This window comes from Phocoena phocoena, chromosome 7 (genome assembly GCF_963924675.1).
Source record: "Phocoena phocoena chromosome 7, mPhoPho1.1, whole genome shotgun sequence".
NCBI lineage: Eukaryota > Metazoa > Chordata > Mammalia > Artiodactyla > Phocoenidae > Phocoena > Phocoena phocoena.
Window position 1 is genome coordinate 23,407,381 of NC_089225.1, and position 16,104 is coordinate 23,423,484.

General features: G+C 42.1%; 1 pseudogene; it reads left to right on the forward strand.

Annotated features, from left to right (window-relative positions):
* Positions 1-14,081: 14,081 nt before the first annotated feature.
* LOC136125356 (large ribosomal subunit protein uL4 pseudogene) lies at positions 14,082-15,026 on the forward strand (annotated as a pseudogene).
* The last annotated feature ends 1,078 nt before the right edge of the window (positions 15,027-16,104 follow it).

Here is a 16,104-nt window from a genome sequence, read left to right on the forward strand (position 1 = left end):
TAATGCACAAATCTCTTGCAGTCCTATACACTAATGATGAAAAATCTGAAAGAGAAATTAAGGAAACATTCCCATTTACCACTGCAACAAAAAGAATAAAATACCTAGGAATAAACCTACCTAGGGAGACCAAAGACCTGTATGCAGAAAACTGTAAGACACTGATGAAAGAAGTTAAAGATGATACCAACAGGGCTTCCCTGGTGGCCCAGTGGTTGAGAGTCCGCCTGCTGATGCAGGGGACACGGGTTCATGCCCCAGTCCGGGAAGATCCCGCATGCCGCAGAGTGGCTGGGCCCGTGAGCCATGGCCACTGAGCCTGTGCATCCGGAGCCTGTGCTCTGCAATGGGAGAGGCTACAACAGTGAGAGGCCCGCGTACTGAAAAAAAAAAAAAAAAAGATGATACCAACAGATGGAGAGATATACCATGTTCTTGGATTGGAAGAATCAATATTGTGAAAATGACTATACTGCCCAAAGCAATCTACAGATTCAGTGCAATCCCTATCAAATTACCAATGGCATTTTTTACGGAACTAGAACAAAAAATCTTAAAATTTGTATGGAGACACAAAAGACCCCGAATAGCCGAGGCATTCTTGAGGGAAAAAACAGAGCTGGAGGAATCAGACTCCCTGACTTCAGACTATACTACAAAGGTACAGTAATCAAGATAGTATGGTACTGCCACAAAAACAGAAATATAGAGCAATGGAACAGGATAGAAAGCCCACAGATAAACCCATGCACCTATGCTCAACTAATCTATGACAGACGAGGCAAAGATATACAATGGAGAAAAGGCAGTCTCTTCAATAAGCGGTGCTGGGAAAACTGGAGAGCTACATGTAAAAGAATGAAATTATAACACTTAACACCATGCACAAAAATAAACTCAAAATGGATTAGAGACCTAAATGTAAGACTGGACCCTATAAAGCTCTTAGAGGAAAACATAGGAAGAACACTCTTGGACATAAATCACAGCAAGATCTTTTTTGATCCACCTCCTAGAGTAATGGAAATAAAAACAAAAACACACAAATGGGACCTAATGAAACTTCAAAGCTTTTGCACAGCAAAGGAAACCATGAACAAGACGAAAAGCCAACCCTCAGAATGGGAGAAAATATTTGCAAATGAATCAACGGACAAAGGATTAATCTCCAAAATATATAAACAGCTCATGCAGCTCAATATCAAAAAAACAAACAACCCAATCCAAAAATGGGCAGAAGACCTAAATAGATGTTTCTCCAAAGAAGACATACAGATGGCCCTGAAGCACATGAAAAGCTGCTCAACATCACTAATTATTAGAGAAATGCAAATCAAAACTACAATGAGGTATCACCTCACACCAGTTAGAATGAGCATCATCAGAAAATCTACAAAGAACAAATGCTGGAGAGGGTGTGGAGAACAGGGAACCCTCTTGCACTGTTGGTGGGAATGTAAACTGATACAGCCACTATGGAGAACAGTATGGAGGTTCCTTGAAAAACTAAAAATAGAATTACCATATGACTCAGCAATCCCACTACTGGGCATATACCTAGAGAAAACCACAATTCAAAAAGACACATGCACCCCAATGTTCACTACAGGACTATTTACCATAGCCAGCTCATAGAAGCAACCGAAATGCCCATCGACAGACGAATGGATAAAGAAGATGTAGTACATATATACAATGGAATATTACTCAGCCATAAAAAGGAATGAAATTGGGTCATTTTTTGAGACGTCGATGGATCTAGAGACTGTCATACAGAGTGAAGTAAGTCAGAAAGAGAAAAACAAATATCGTATATTAACGCATATATGTGGAACCTAGCAAAATGTGACAGATGAACCAGTTTGCAGGGCAGAATTGAAACACAGATGTAGAGAACAAACGTATGGACACCAAGGGGTGAAAGCCACGGGGGGATGGGGGTGGTGGTGTGACGAATTGGGCGATTGGGATTGACATGTATACACTGATGTGTATAAAATTGATGACTAATACCTGCAGTATTAAAAAAAAAGTTCTCATCACAAGAAAATAACTTGTAACTGTATTTGGTAGTGGATAATAACTAAACTTATTGCCATGATCACTTCACAATATATACATATATTGAATCATTATATTGTATACCTGAAGTTAACCTAATGTTATCTGTGAATTTTATCTCAATTAAGAACAAAAAAGAAAAATGTAGGAAAAACTAAAATTACTAGTATGTACTAATAGTTCTGTTACCATTTACTAAGTATAAGATTAATAATGTGATTTTAGGGGGCAGAATAGGATGACATGGAGTTCGCCTCTCCCCACAGTTACATCAAGAATACATGTACAAATTGAACAGTTCTCACAGAGCACCTGCTGAACACTAGCAGAGGACCTTGGACACCTAAATGGACAAGAAAAATCCCCACACAACCTGCTAGGATGAAAGGAAGAAAAGAAGAAAAAAGGAAATGGGACAGAACCTGCACCCCTGGTGTGGGGAGCTGAAGGAGAGGAGAGGTTCCCCCTCTGAGGGAAGCCCCCTCAGTGGCAGGGAGATCAACTGGGACAGAAAGGAAGCTTTGGGGGCTCAAAGGAGAGCACAGCATCTGGTCTGTGGCAGGCAGGACAGAAAAAAACCTACACAGATGGTACATGCTGCAACCCTGCATGCCCCAGCCTGAGTCATGTGTCTGCTGGTACAAAAGGGGGCTGGGTGCTGGAACATGGGGTTTGGAGAGCGGACCCAGGAAGGGGACAGCTGTTGGCTGTGAAGAGACATAGTGAAGGGATGGGAGTAAGGAGCTCCACAACTGGGAATGTTAGTGGAAGAAGCCCAGGCCACCATAGAAGCAGGGTGTCATTGTTGAGTGGTGCATAAGAGGCGGGGCCGCCATTGCAGCCCCCTTCTCCATGCACCAGCTCCTGCCTCCGTGGGCACTAGGAGGGACATGTGCCTGAGCAGGTTCACCTGCCCTGCCCACCAATGCCTCCTCTGGACCCACCAGGCCCAGTGAGCTCATCATGCGCCCCGCCCATCATCACCTCCACCCCGACCCATCACTGCCGCTGCCCCCACCTGCCTGGGCAGCTGTGTGTGCTCTAGGGAAGCCTAGAGAAGCAGATGCTCTAGGGAAGCAGATACTCTAGAGAAGCAGATGCTCATGGGAGGAACACAGGCAGAGGTGGGGCTGAAACCACAGCTGAAAACCAGGGGCCATGTAATGAAGGAAGAAGAGCTGAAATCTCTCCTCGTGGCTGCAGAAACCACCAATATACACCCCTGATGCTGCTTTGTAAACTCAGTGCTTGTGGAATATCTGAACGGACGAGTGCTCCCACAGCTGACATGGGTGTAGCTTTAGCAGCTGTGGGCTTTGTGGGCATGTACATGCAGGGATTTGACCAGGCCAGAATCTGAGTTGCCTCCATAGCTCCCGCAGCAGGTCCACGTACACAGTTCCTGCAGTTCTGGGACCTGACTTTGGTGGATCTGTGCTGGTGGCCTGGTGAAAACAATGCCTGAGAGACACCAGGGCCAATTCATCAATTCATACCCATGATTCAGGTGGGGCGGAGAGCAGTTCCAACAACAGTGTAATTTGTGAGCCAGCACAATGAGTGAAAAGTGACACAACAGAGTATACTCACAGGTGAACACCTCCAGAGGAGGAAAACTCAGTGGCTTCTCTCCCAGTGGGAGTGTTCCAATCCCACCTAGCTCACACCACAGATCAGAAACACAGCTCAGAAACAGATCTGGGGGCTTCTACTCCACCAACTAGGGAGTACACCCTGCCCCTGACAGCAGTAACAGCCACCGAGCAAAGGGGAGGCCCCGCTTAATATCCACTGCAGGCTTAGGTCACCACAACAACTGTCACATCTCCTATCAAGGGGATAATGGCCAGCATACACTGAGGAAAGAGGTAGCAGACATCCATTCTAAAAACAGCCTTTGTTGGGTTTCCCTGGTGGCGCAGTGGTTGAGAATCCGCCTGCCAAAGCAGGGGACATGGGTTCGAGCCCTGGTCTGGGAGGATCCCACGTGCCACAGAGCAACTGAACCCGTGCACCACAGCTGCTGAAGCTTGTGCCCAGAGCCTGTGCTCCGCAACAAGAGAAGCCACCGCAGCGAGAAGCCCGCTCACCACAATTAGAGAAGGCCTGCGCGCAGCAGCAAAGACCCAGTACAGCCAAAAATAAGTAAAATAAATAAATTTTTAAAAATAATAATAAACAAATAAATAAAAATAAAAACAGCCCTTGCATCAAAAAATATTAAACATGCAGACACTATACAGGGGTGTTTCCACGTTAAAATAGCCGTCCAAGACAGTGTGAGGGTCAGGTGTCAGGAGGAAGAACCCCCAGAGCATTTGGCTTTGAAGGCCAGTGGGGCCTGAGTCCAGGAGCTCCACACTCAGGGAGAAACAGAGACTCCACCCTTAGAGTGTGCACACAAGACCTCACGTGCACTGGGATCCAGCACAAAGCAAGACGTCCATATGCACCAGGGCTAGACCTGACTAGGGGTCTGGGAGGGTCTGCTGGGGAGGCAGCAGTTGGCCATAACTCACTGTGGGGGCAAGGACACTGGTGGCAGAGGCTCCAGAGAATATTGATCAGCGTGAACTCTCCTGGAGGTCCCCATTTTGGACCAAGACCAGGCCCCACCCAACAGCCTACAGGCTCCAGAGCTGGAACGCCCAGGCCAGTGAGACAGGAACACAGCCCCACCTATCAGCAGACAGACTGGCTAAAGCCATACTGAGCTCACAGCTACCTCAAAAAATACCCCTTGACACAGCCCCACCCGTCAGAGGGGCAGGACACAGCTCCACCCACGAGAGGGCAGGTGCCAGTCCCTCCCACTAGGAAGCCTGCACAAGCCCCTGGGCCAACCTCACCCACCAGGGGACAGACACCAGAAGCAAGAAGAACTACAATCCTGCAGCCTGTGGAAAGGAGAACACAAACACAGAAAGTTGGACAAAATGAGATGACAGAGAAATATGCTGCAAATGAAGGAACAAGATAAAAACCCACAAGAAGAACTAAATGAAGAGGAGATAGGCAGTCTACCTGAAAAAGAATTCAGAGTAATGATGGTAAAGGTGATCCAAAACCTCAGAAAAAGAATGGAGGCGCAGGTCAAAAAGATACAAGAAATGTTTAACAAGGAGCTAGAAGATTTAAAGAACAGAGATGAACAATACAATAACTGAAATGAAAAATACACTAGAAGGAATCAATAGCAGAATAACTGAGGCAGAAGAATGAATAAGTGAGCTGGAAGATGGAATGGTGCAAATCACTGCCACAGAACAGAGAAAAGAAAAAATAATGAAAAGAAATGAGGACAATCTCAGAGACCTCTGAGGCAATATTAAGTTCACCAACATCCACATTACAGGGGTCCCAGAAGGAGAAGAGAAAGAGAAAGGGCCTGAGAAAATATCTGAAGATATTACAGCCAAAAACTTCTCTAACGTGGGAAAGGAAACACTCAAATCCAGGAAGCGCAGAGTCCCATACAGGATGAACCCAAGGAGGAACATGCCAAGATACATATTAATCTAACTGACAAAAATTAAAGACAAAGAAAAAATATTAAAAGCAACAAATAATGTACAAGGGAATCCCCATAAGGTTGTCAGTTGATTTTTCAGCAGAAACTCTGCAGGTCAGAAGGGAGTGACATGATATATTTAAAATGATGAAAGGGCAAAACCTACAACCAAGAATACTCTACCCAGCAAGGCTCTCATTCAGATTCAACCAAGAAATTAAAAGCTTTACAGACAAGCAAAAGGTAAGAGAATTCAGCACCACTAAGCCAGCTTTGCAACAAATGCTAAAGGAACTTCTCTAGGTGGGAAAGTGACTAGCAGCTTAAAACAACCTTGTACATATATAGACTGCTATATCAAAACCTCAAGAGAATAGAAAACCAAAAAACTACAAGAGATACACACACAAAAAAGAAAAAGCAACCCAAACACAACATCAAAGATAGTCAGCAAATCACAGGAGAAGATAACAAAAGAGGAAGGGAAGAAAAAAGACCTACAAAAACAAACCCAAAACAGTTAAGAAAATGTCAGTAGGAACATACATATCAATAATTACCTTAAATGTACATGGATTAAATGCTCCAACCAAAAGACATAGACTGGCTGAATGGATACAAAAACGAAGACCCGTATATATGCTGCCTACAAAAGACCCACTTGAGACCTAGGGACACATACAGACTGAAAGTGAGGGGATGGAAAAGGATATTCCATGCAAATGGAAATCAGAAGAAAGCTGGAATAGCAATACTCATACCAGAGAAAAAGACTTTAAAATAGAGACTGTTACAAGAGACAAGAAGGACACCTCATAATGATGTAGGGATCAATCCAAGAAGATATAACAATTGTAAATATATATGCACTCCACATAGGAGCACCTCAACATATAAGCCAAATACTAACAGCTATAGAAGGGGAAAATGACGGTAACACAATACTTTTAACACCCCACTTACACCCCACTTACACCAATGGACAGATCATCCAGACAGAAAATCAATAAGGAAACACAGGCCTTAAATGACAGGTTAGACCAGATGGATGTAACTGATATTTACAGGGAATTCCATCTGAAAGCAGCAAGAAGGCATACACTTTCTTCACAAGTGCACATGGAATATTCTCCAGGATATATATTGGGCCACAAATCAAGCCTCAGTAAATTTAAGAAAATTGAAATTATATCAAGCATCTTTTCCAACCAACTTTTCCAATCTATTTCTATGAGATTAGAAATAAATTACAGAAAAAAGTAAAACTGTAAAAACACTAAGGTGGAGATTAAACAGTATGTTACTAAACCACCAATGGATCAGTGAAGAAATCAAAGAGGAAATTAAAAAAGACCTAGAAACAAATGACAAGGAATACACACCAACCCAAAATCTATGGGATTTTAACATGTGCAGTTCTTACCGGCAGAGAATATATTTGGTAGGAAGGCATAAGAAGTGAGTGCAATTTATACTGCTACTAACTACCCATTGACCTACACAAGTCACTTAAATCACCTTTCATACCACACAGTGTAGAAAAGATACTCAAGTAAAAACACCAACTGATTCACCCCATAAATGAATATAGAAGTCCAGGATAAATATTTGCACAAATATTTAGTTTGACATGCAAATGTTTTTATATTTTCTATTAGTTACAGTCATTTGAAATTGAGAGATTTTACATATAAATTTGGATCTCTAGAATCTCTTGCAAACTCAGAAGATCTAGTAACAAACACCTCAATCTACCATGATTATAATTTGCTGGAACTAAATATAGGCTGCTCTCTTTAGAATGACATTCACTCTGCACTCATTCACTTAACAAATATTTGCTATCTACTATGTGCCATCACTCTTCTAGGTGCTGAGCAAAAAGGAAATCAGCTCATTGCTCTCATGGCACTTACGTACTCATTAGGAGAGACAGAAACAAAGCTTGCCAACAAACATCCTAGTAAAACATGTTAACGTGATAAATGCTCTGATTAAAATGATATAGGACAATGGGACAGAAAGTAACTTTGCCCAAATTCTACCTTCTCAATGATGCATTCCTGAGTGATGATTTAATACTGTAATCTAGGAGTCTTCAAATTACAGCCCATCAGTTTAATCAGGCCAACTGCTTGCTTTTGTAAAGCTTTATTGGAGCATAGCCACGCCCATTCATTGACATATTGTCTGTAGCTCTCTTTGAGTTATAAGCAGAGACCCTACAGTCTGCGAAGTCTAAAATATTATCTGGCCCTTTACACACAAAAAAAATTGCTGACTCCATTCCTGTTGGTACTCTCAATCCCCTATAACTTCCCCAGCTATTTTTCTCACAGCCCTATCACCTCTAAAATTCTATTTACATGTTTATTTTATGGCTTATCGTCTATTTTTTCTTTACATTCAGATGTTAACACCATGAGAGCAAAGATCTTAATTTTGTTCACATACATATCCCACGTGATTGGAATATGGTAGGTACTCAATGACTATTTGTGGAATGATTGAAAGGCTAGAGAAATAAGCAGTGTACAGCATACAACCATGGAAATCATAGTGAAGAATTTGGATATTCTAAATTTTCGGACAGTCACTGTAAGGTTTTAAACAGTGGTGTTACATGATGGATCCAGACTACTATGGTCTTATGACTTTTTACATTCCTTACCCTGCAACTGACTCAGGCCTATTCATCTGTCTTACTTCCCTGACTTACACTCCAGATCTCAGTCCAGCAAATAGTCCATGAATGAGAAATGATTACAGTAATGGAATCTCAAAAGACTAGTGTTCAATGACTCGACCCCAGAACATCCCTCTGTGGGCAGAAGCCCCAGGGAAAGATGGGTTTCCTGGCAAGCTCTGCACAGTACTTCAATAACAACGTTAAATAGCAAGCTCAGTGATTTTGGAACAGAGAAATTTTATGGGAGTTTTGTAAGTTTTACACATTACATTTGTTATAATGTTTATAAGTTGTCTTCTGAGAATACACAAAGATGTTATTGTAACCAAAGTACAATAAAACCCAGCTTACCAATCAATATATCAGAGTGCACTGGTGTGCCACCCATGGGTTACAGGTGCGCTGAGATATCAATGCCTCACAACAGTGGGGGTGACCAGAGCCTTCCCCCTCAGTCAGTCATGCCCTTATCCATTTATCCTGATATGTTATAGAATTATTATCATTTTATATGAGTGCCAGAAGGTTAAGAAGTCTTGCAATGGACAACAGTAATAATTTGTTAATGATACTTGTTTTCCAAAAGACAAAGAAGTCATTGAGTCTGTGGCTACTGCTGCGATTATGAAGCTCATTAGGACAACTGGAAAAAGATTTCCTAAGTATATTTCTATTTTTCATGAATTTACAAACAAGGGGAAGCACAAATAAACAATAAGGAACACTGATATAAACGAGTATCCAAGGAAGCCTTGGACCATTTGGGGGATTAAGGCGAGACTCAGGAAGAAAACGGAATTTGAGCTAAACACTGAAGAGTGAAGACTTTTTGATGAGGTAGAGGAAAGGTGACTGCTAATTGACTCTGTATTGCTGCCCTGGAGATTTAAGATAATTTTCATATCCTTTGGAATGAGGACCAAGGTGAGAATAATTTTCACATTCTCAGGTTGGTCCAAGAATGAATCCCAAACCCGGATGTAACAATTCCTTCATCAAGCAGTGTGAAATGGTTTCCCATTTACACCTCCTTATGGCTGGGCTTCTCAGAACCAAATCACTAGGAGTCCCCCTAGTAAAGAACTTCTGTGTCTACCGTGGAGCAGCCTCATCGGTCTCACACCAGAAGTGAGGGCTGTGGAAAGTAGAACTAAACTAAACTAAACTAATCTAAATAAGAAAACGCCAGTTCAATTCATTGGGAGTTAGAGACTGGTGATCTGGGGAATATTTAGCCATAGTCTAGAAATCATACGCACACCCCCCCAAAATAAACTTCCTAGAGTATCACTTGGCCTTTGTTGATTATTTTCAAAGAAAAACAACAGATCCAAAGTTTTCAAGTGTCAAACAACAAAACTGTGTAATTCAGAGGTTCCCAGATTCCCTTGGTTTACAGGACACTTAGTGTCTCAGTAATATTTCCATGATGTTTGATAGGCCAAAAGCAACACCTAATCATTCTGTTTATGAAGTAGTTAGGTTCAGACAACTTAATAATTTATGTCTTAACAACTTAGTAACTTTTGAATAAATAATGCATATAAATTAAAAGAGAAAAAGAATATGTTTCATTTTAAAATAGCCACAGTTACCCACTAAATGGATTTGTGCTCCTGGAACTTTTTTTTTAAAAATAAACTTATTTATTTATTTATTTTTGGCTGCGTTGGGTCTTCGTTGCTGCACGCAGGCTCTTCTCTAGTTGCGGCGAGCGGGGGATACTCTTCGTTGCGGTGCGCGGGCTTCTCATTGCAGTGGCTTCTCTTTGTTGCGGAGTACGGGCTCTAGGCACGTGGTCTTCAGTAGCTGTGGCATGTGGACTCAGTAGTTGTGGCTCGCAGGCTCTAAAGCACAGGCTCAGTAGCTGTGGTGCACAGGCTTAGTTGCTCCACAGCACGTGGGATCTTCCCAGACCAGGGATCAAACACATGTCCCTTGCACTGGCAGGCAGATTCTTAATCACTGCACCACCAGGGAAGTCCCCAACTCTTGGAACTTATCAGATCAAGGCATCAGATGGGATGCTGCCACCCTCCTTTCCCATTCCATGTTGATTTTTGTTCAGTATTTATTTTTTGTCAGAACAATCAATGAAAACCCAGCTTCTTAAAGATATGACATCATCGACAGAAATGGAGTACAAACTAATGTAGAAATATTAACTGCCTTAAGCTAGTAGTTCACATCATATCTGACAGATGCTGTGTTTTGCAGTGTTTTCCTTATAAATTTAAAATCCGGAGAACGTAATCCCAAAGAGATTTTGATACACAGCCAGTCAGAATTGTGTTTCTGAAGGGCCGTGAATACATTAGAGCTTTAGATATGCATGTTTATTTTCCATGGGCTTGGTTTTCATTTCAGGAATAAATAACCACTTGAGCTTCATTTTGTTGTTGTTGTTTTGGATACTAAAAATACAGCTTCAATTTATTTCTCAAATCTCCCAAGTATCTTTCTACCAAACACTATTTGTGTGTGTGTGTGTGGTACGCGGGCCTCTCACCACTGTGGCCTCTCCCGTTGCAGAGCACAGGCTCCGGACGCGCAGGCTCAGTGGCCATGGCCCACGGGCCCAGCCGCTCCACGGCACACGGGATCCTCCCGGAGCGGGGCACGAACCCGAGTCCCCTGCATCGGCAGGCAGACTCTCAACCACTGCACCACCAGGGAAGCCCTACCAAACACTATTGATTTGCTGCATATTTAAAAGCACAAGGGGAGCAGTCAAAGGACTTTTTGTGTGTGATCACTCACCCCTAGTAAATATGTTCAGTACAGACATTATTTTTATAGAGGGTGTCTTTAAAATGGAGTAATATGCACTTTCCCCCAAGTTTTCTATTATCAGACCCTTTACCCAAACATCTCTGATTAATACCTAGCTAACATCATCGTACTTACATATAACAAAAAAAGTTACCACGAAACATGCAATTGGAACACAGGCAGGAGACAGCAAAATGTGGCAGAGATATTGAATAAAAAGAGGTAAAAATGTACAGAAATCTTCAATCACTAAATATTGCATCATAAATTGAAAGGATCCAAAGCCATTGCCACAAGAAACAACTTATGAAAGTTTGTTCATAACTAAAATTGTCTGAGAATACATATAGAGATGTGTATACACAGATACACATGTATGTATATACATATATACACACACACACACAGATACATAGGTGTGTACGCATTTCCTCGGGGGACCCAAATTTAAGACCAACAAGAGGAGATCTGAGACCATTCAAGAGTTAATATATTAATACATTGTAGAGTCACTACATTAGCCAAGAAAGAATTATCCTCATTTTACAAATGAGGTAAGTACTTTGAAACACGATTCCATCAATAAGTTGTAACGAATCCACTAGAATAGGCCTGCAAGTACTTAGGGTATTCATCTTTTAACCAAGACAGGCTATGATCTGCAAGCTCCTAGCCTAACCAATGTTAACAACGGCGGGGTATCACGTTGCAAGCTAAGATCTTTATACAGATTTGTCTGTGATGTCAAGCAAGAACGTGTGGCTGTGCTCTACATAGGGTCACTGAAGAATCCTGGTTTATTGTTCCCGTTCTTTTATCTTTAACAGAAAAAGAAGCTAGCACTCTCTTAAGGGCTCTGTATTGCATCTCCCTTGGACACAATAACAGGACAAGCCAATGAGGCTAATCACCTCCAGGGGAATGGAGAAGATACTCAGGTAATTTAAAGAGCTGTCAGTAGTGGGGGAGACACAGAGAGTGGAAAACTAGTGAAGAGTTTCAAGTCCTCCTCTTTATGTACTTGATACAAAAGATGAGAAACATTCACAGCCCTCACGGAGGCTGCCGGGCATTGCTCAGCACCGGCAAGCTCCATTCACAAGTAGTTGCATAGTGGGGCTGCCATTTTCTATATGAACAATTCCAACTGCAGCTGTGCAATGCTGCAGCTCTGGTGGGCTTCATGATGTGGAATAATTGCCTCTAATATTAGCATTTCTAAAAGAAACGTATCATATTTCATATTTTAACTGAAGAATAAGGTACAACGTTTCACACAAACTAGAGCGCCAAATAAACAGAGACTTGAAGGAAAAAAGAAATCCTATAAATTTATTTTTAACCTGAAAAACTGTGTTCTGTTGATTTTATTCTTTAAACAGATCTTAAAGTTGTCAGCTTTCCAGCTGCACCGTATCTTTGAAATATTATAACACTACACCAGCATCTTGCCTCATCCTAAGATTCAGAATAGATGAAAAATAACTGTTTAAGTACTAAAGAGTAATCCCAATTCCTCAGCTTCCTAGATTTCCTTTAAAAGACCAATTTCCTGTCAATCTGCAGAAACATATAAATGTACACATAATAGCTGGTATGCGTTCTTCACTACCATTTGATCAATCTGACTCTAGGCATTATATACCATCTATTCACTCAGTCCATCTCCCAAACAAAATGAATACATTTATTAGTAAAGTCTAAAATGTTACTAATTATACCAAGGTAGAAATTGAAAAGTAGCTTGTCACCATTAACCACTCTTAAGGACACAAAATATTTCCATAACTCTGTGAGGACAAACCTTTCAGTTTCGTCTCTTTTCAAACAAGTTTAAGATTTTGATTGCAAATAATCTATAGAAACCCTAGTAGGGATATGCTGAGTGCAGATACATGGTGCTGGATTTATTTGAATTCAATTCAAATACAGAATTGATCTTCCTTCCTGGCAGTTTTCTGAAATGTACATTACGGCTTTGTTTAGTTAAACCAGTTATGACACTTGAGCCTCTGAAATGCTAATATACCTGTACCCAGCCTTTGAGTGTGTTGATTTTGCTTCTTTGGTGGAATAAGTCTCAATCCCTTTCACGCAGAAAACCAAGATGAGCAGGTATCTGTATAATGTATATGTTAATTAAAACACATTGTTCCCTGGGGGCTGGGGAGCAAAGAACGTGTCACTGTGAGCATTTTAAGGCAGACATTCACTCATATCAAATTCAAGAGAAATAGGGCAGGATGGTATATTGCTAGATGCTCAAAAGTGACATGTTATAATAATACAGTTTAAAAAATAAGAGAAAGTCATGCTTTAAAAGATCAACTTGGATGCCTTAATGTAACAGAAATGTGGTTTCTGTCAAATATTGTGTCACCAAGGTGCTATAATTGCTTAACCTGACAAATTTTCTTCACAGCTATACTCAGCTCGTGGTTGATGGATTTATATTACCATAAAGAATTAGCTTTTTCATATGAGCTGAGAATCATCATCACACTGTCACCATTCTGCCCACTAGAAACCCACGGGCTTGCAGATTAAGAGACAAAAGCCAGTGTGTCCCAGTTGCTGCTATACTTTCATGCCAGCTCAATACACACAGCAAGCAATGCCTGTACGTAAAGACAATGCATCAGAAATCCTCTGGGCTTCAGGCAGCCATCCCAGAACATGTTCACATCCAGCTTGCTTTTCATCTGGTCATTGGTCCAGTTCCCAAATTTTGAGAAACCTTTGTTTGTTTTTGTTCTAGTGTTGGTACCTGTCCCCCAGATAGCCATCAAGAATTCTGGGTTGGAACTGCCAACAAATTCACTCTTCTTTAGACTAGCATGACCTTGCTGGTACCTCCACAATCCGCACCCAGTAAGTCCGTTCCTTGCTTTGAAGAGTAAGATGTCCACTAAGCGTGTGTGTCTTAGAAAGAAAACACAAGGGATGCCACAAAGTTTCAAAGTGACCTACAGTTTTATTTACGAGGTAGTGAGTATTTAGCCCATGATTATGGCTAGGGTGCTTTTGGAAATATGTATTGTGCGCTGCATGTTGGCATCAACCAAAAACACAGAAGTGATGTGCCATTTGCTGTGCCCTGTCTCAGCCTTGCCTGTGCTGGTCCTGTCTAAAGCTCATCATACTGAGGAAGTTTCTGAACTTCCTTTGGTGGCTGAAGATAAAGCTGAAGGCTACCAGAAGACCAAGGAGGTTATCTTGCTTCTTAAGAAGCTTAGGGCCTGGAATGATATCAAAAAGGTCTATGCCTCTCAGCAAATGAGAGCTGGCAAAGCAAAATGAGAAGCTATAACTGTATCCGGCACAGGGAGCCCTGCATTATCAAGGACTTCAGAAACATTCCTACGATCACTCTGCTTAAAATAAGCAAAGTGAACATGTTGAAACTTGCTCCTGGTGGGCATGTGGGACGTTTCTGCATTTGGACTGAAAGTGCTTTCCACAAAAGGATGTGATGTGCGTGGCGCTTGATGCGAAGCTGCCTCCCTCAAGAATGACTGCAACCTTCCCATGCATAAGATGCTCAATACAGACCTTAGCAGAATCTTGAAAAGCCCAGAGATCCAAAGATCCAAGAACCACGCAAGAAGATTCATCACAGACTCCTACAGAAGAATCCACTTAAAAATCTGAGAATCACGTTGAAGCTAAACCCATATGCAAAAACCATGCACTGGAACATTCCTCAGCAGGCCAAGAATCACAAAGTCCAGGGAGACAACACAGCACTAGAAGCCGGATCAGATGAGAAGGGGTTTCCAGGCAAGAAGCCAGTGGTAGTGTAGAAAGAAAAGACTGTTGGTGCTTGAAAGCTTTGGAGGGAAAGAAAAAAAGGCGATTGCTACCAAGAAACCACCAGCTGAAAAGCCAGCAGAAAAGAAATCCGCAGAAGAAGGCTGCTGCATAAACTTAAATTTATTTATTCCATCAAAAGGTCAAATCATTTTGGACAGCTCATTTCGAATAAAGATCTGATCAAAGAGGCAGTGAGAAACAAACCAAAACAGATGGGAGGAAAAGTTACAAAGATTGTGAAATCAGAAAAAAAAAAATTCTTTACAGATAAAAAGCTGTCTCAATAGATAATGCAAAGGAATATACAGACACACTTAAAATTGTAAGTAAGGGCTTCCCTGGTGGCGCAGTGGTTGGGAGTCCGCCTGCCGACGCAGGGGTCACGGGTTCGTGCCCCGGGTCTGGGAAGATCCCACATGGCGTGGAGCGGCTGGGCCCGTGAGCCATGGCTGCTGAGCCTGCGCGTCCGGAGCCTGTGCTCCGCAGCGGAAGAGGCCGCAACAGTGCGAGGCCCGCGTACCGCAAAAAAAAAAAAAAATTTAAAAATTGTAAGTAAGAGAATTTAGTAAGTTAGACAGATAGGAAATCAAAATATTGACGTCATTGGTTCAAGACGGCAACATAGAAAGATCCTGAACTCACCTCCTCTCACAGACACACTGGATCTACAGCTACATATGGAACAATTTCCTCTGAGAAAAACCTAAAAACTAGCTAAACAATGACTACACATCAAGTGAACTACAAAAAACCCCACAATGAAGTGGGTAGGAGAAGCTGAGACACAATCTTGCCATAAAGCCCGCCCCTGGAGTAATGACCCCCCATCAGGAGCTTCTCCCTGTAGAGTGAAGGGTTTGAGCCCCACATTGGGCACCCCAACTTTTAAGACTTGCACCTGAGATATGAGCCTCCAAACACCTAGCTCTGAAAACCACTGGGGGTCATGACCACGAGACCCACAAGGCAATAGCAATCTGAGAAACAGCTTTTAAAGGGCTCACACACTCAGTACTCACTCGCCCCGGGGAAACAGCTGATCTTGCCCAGATTTTATATGAAAGAAGCTCACTTGCTACTCTTAAAGCATCAGCCTGAGGGGCAGGCATCTACATTACCACATACCTAGAAGTCTGCTGGGATCATCTCTGGGGTCAGGGGCTGGTGGGCACCATCTTCACTTACCATCTTCTTTTCCCTTCCAGCGGCACTATCCTTATTCTCCCCCTCTGCCTCACTCCAGCCAGCAGTTACCACC